We start from the raw sequence: 3,656 nt of genomic DNA, 5'->3' as shown, positions 1-3,656 counted from the left end.
GTGATTAGCCGTACTGTGACAGAGTGCGTGAGCATTAGTTATCAATGCGAGGATGGGATGTAGCCATCAGCCATGGGTGATGCCTCCAGACGATTAGCCGTGTGAGTGACAGCCGCATAGGATCATTTTCTCGAGAGGATTGAAAGTAGCCACCGTTGATGGTGAACCCCTATACACAGCTTGCCATGGAAAGGAGTAAGAAGGATTGAGTAGAAGCAGTAGGAGAGCAGGCGTGCTTGGGCTCTACAGCATCTCCACCCGCTTATCTGAAATTCCTACCAATGAATCTGCATAAGTCTTCTATCCTTTTTATAATCTATTCTCTTATTTTTATTTTCGAAATCCATAAACCAATTTAATCTGCCTGACTGAGATTTGCAAGGTGACTATAGCTTGCTTCATACCAACAATCTCTGTGGGATCGACCCTTACTCACGTAAGGTTTATTACTTGGACGACCCAGTACACTTGCTGGTTAGTTGAACGGAGTTGTGTCCACTCGTGCCAATTTCAAATTCCATAAAAATACAACTTAAAGAATAGTGATCACAATTTCGTCCACCAAGTTTTTGGCGCCGTTGCCGGGGATTGTTCGAGTATGGACAACTGACGGTTTATCTTGTTGCTCAGATTAGGTAATTTTCTTTTCAAAATCTTTTTCAAAATTTTTCTTTTCTTTTTTGTTTTTCCAAAAATATTTTTCGAAAACAAAAATTAATAAAAATACAAAAAAAAATTAGAAAATCATAAAAATAAAAAATATTTTGTGTTTCTTGTTTGAGTCTTGTGTTAATTTTTTAAGTTTGGTGTCAATTGCATGTTTTTCAAAAATTTATGCACTATTTTCGAAAATCTCATGCATTCATAGAGTTCTTCATAATCTTCAAGTTGTTCTTGACAAGTCTTCTTGTTTGATCTTGATGATTTCTTGTTTTGTGTCTTTTGTTGTTTTTCATGTGCATTTTTGCATTCATATTTTTCATGCATTAAAGATTTCTAAGTTTGGTGTCTTGCATGTTTTCTTTGCATAAAATTTTTTTTTTCAAAATTATGTTCTTGATGTTCATCATGATCTTCAAAGTGTTCTTGGTGTTCATCTTGACATTCATAGCATTCTTGCATGCATCTTGTGTCTTGATCCAAAATTTTCATGTTTTGGGTCATTTTTGTGTTTTTCTTTAAAAATCCAAAAATCAAAAAAAATATCTTTTCCTTATTTCCCTCCAAAATTTCGAAATTTTGGTTTGACTTGGTCAAAAATTTTTAAAAAATTAGTTGTTTCTTACAAGTCAAGTCAAAATTTCAATTTTAAAAATCCTATCTTTTCAAAATCTTTTTCAAAAATCATATCTTTTTCAATTTTTTTCTATTTTTCGAAAATTCCAAAATTATTTTTCAAAATATTTTCAAAAATCTTTTTCTTATCTTTATACCATATTTTCAAAAATTAGCTAACAATTAATGTGATTGGTTCAAAAATTTGAAGTTTGTTACTTTCTTGTTAAGAAAGGTTCAACCTTTAAGTTCTAGAACCTTATCTTGTAGTTTCTTGTTAGTGAAGTAAATAAATTCAAATTTTTAAATTAAATCTTTTTATCTTTTATCATATCTTTTTCAAAAATTTTATCTTTTTCAAAATTTGATTTCAAAATATCTTATCTAACTTCTTATCTTCTTATCTTTTTTAAAATTTGATTTCAAATCTTTTTCAATCAACCAACTAACTTTTTGTTTGCTCCTTATCTTTTTCAAAACTACCTAACTACTTTTCCCTCTTTAATTTTCGAAAATACTAACCCCTTTTTCAAAAATTATTTTCGAATTTTTTCTCCCTCTCTTCTCTTCTTCTATTTAATTAATTAATTACTAACACTTCTCTTCACCCCCTATCCTTACTCTTTATACAGACTATTCATTCTTTTTCATTCTTCTCCCCTTTCTCTTTCTACTAACATAAAGGAATCTCTATACTGTGACATAGAGGATTCCCTCTTTCTTTTCTTGTTTCTTCTCTTTCATATGAGCAGGAACAGGGAAAAGGGCACTCTTGTTGAAGTTGATCCAGAACCTGAAAGGACTCTGAAGAGAAAATTAAGAGAAGCTAAATTACAACAATCCAGAAACAACCTTTCAGAAATTTTCGAACAAGAAAAGGACATGGCAGCCGAAAATAATAATAATAATAATGCAAGGAGAATGCTTGGTGACTTCACAAAGCCAACATCCAAGTTTGATGGAAGAAGCATCTCTATTCCTGCCATTGGAGCCAATAACTTTGAGCTTAAGCCTCAATTAGTTGCATTAATGCAACAAAACTGCAAGTTTTATGGACTTCCATCTGAAGATCCTTATCAGTTTTTAACTGAGTTCTTGCAGATCTGTGAGACTGTAAAGACGAATGGAGTTGATCCTGAAGTCTACAGACTCATGCTTTTCCCTTTTGCTGTAAGAGACAGAGCTAGAATATGGTTGGATTCACAACCTAAGGATAGCCTGGACTCCTGGGATAAGCTAGTCACTGCTTTCTTAGATAAATTCTTTCCTCCTCAAAAGCTGAGAAAGCTGAGAGTGGATGTTCAAACCTTCAAACAAAAAGATGGTGAATCCCTCTATGAAGCTTGGGAAAGATACAAGCAGTTGACCAAAAGATGTCCATCTGACATGTTTTCAGAATGGACCCTATTAGATATATTCTATAATGGTCTCTCTGAATTTTTGAAAATGTCATTGGACCATTCTGCAGGTGGATCTATTCACCTGAAGAAAACGCCTGAAGAGGCTCAAGAACTCATTGACATGGTTACAAACAACCAGTTCATGTACACCTCTGAGAGGAATTCCGTGAATAATGGGATACCTCAGAAGAAAGGAGTTCTTGAAATTGATGCTCTGAATGCCATATTGGCTCAGAACAAAATGTTGACTCAACAAGTCAACATAATCTCTCAAAATCTGAAAGGATTGCAACATGCATCCAACAGCACTAGAGAGGCAGCTTCTGAAGAAGCTTATGATCCTGAAAACCCTGCCATGGCAGAGGTTAATTACATGGGTGAACCATATGGAAACACCTATAACCCATCATGGAGAAATCATCCAAATTTCTCCTGGAAGGATCAACAAAAGCCTCAACAAGGCTTTAACAATGGTGGACGCAATAGGCTGAGTAATAGTAAGCCATATCCATCATCTTCTCAGCAACAGACAGAGAATTCCGAACAAAACACTTCTAATTTAGCCAATATAGTCTCTGATCTGTCAAAGGCCACTTTCAGTTTCATGAATGAAACAAGATCTTCCATTAGAAATTTGTGAATGAAACCATATCTTCCATTAGAAATTTGGAGGCACAAGTGGGCCAGCTGAGTAAGAAAGTTATTGAAACTCCTCCCAGTACTCTCCCAAGCAATACAGAAGAAAATCCAAAAGGAGAGTGCAAGGCCATTGATGTAATCAAAGTGGCCGAATGCATAGGGGAGGAGGAGGACGAAAATCCTAGTGAGGAAGACCTCCTGGGATGTCCTTCAAGCAAGAAGGAGTTTCCTATTAAGGATCCTGAGGAATCTGAGGCTCGTATAGAGACCATAGAGGTTCCATTAAATCTCCTTCTGCCATTCATGAGCTCTGAAGACTATTCTTCCTCTGAAGAGGATGAA

The 3,656-nt window shown here is 35.0% G+C and overlaps 1 non-coding gene across 1 annotated transcript; it reads right to left on the bottom strand.

Moving 5' to 3' along the window:
* Positions 1 to 2,559: 2,559 nt before the first annotated feature.
* On the bottom strand, positions 2,560 to 2,663 carry LOC127746287 (small nucleolar RNA R71). The gene has a single exon (XR_008007907.1). It is a non-coding gene; the product is annotated as a small nucleolar RNA R71 (small nucleolar RNA).
* Between the last annotated feature and the right edge of the window lie 993 nt (positions 2,664 to 3,656).

This window comes from Arachis duranensis, chromosome 3, assembly GCF_000817695.3.
Source record: "Arachis duranensis cultivar V14167 chromosome 3, aradu.V14167.gnm2.J7QH, whole genome shotgun sequence".
NCBI classification, from domain to species: Eukaryota; Viridiplantae; Streptophyta; class Magnoliopsida; order Fabales; family Fabaceae; genus Arachis; species Arachis duranensis.
Note: the sequence above shows the minus strand (reverse complement) of the source record. Positions and strands in the feature narration are given on the sequence as shown.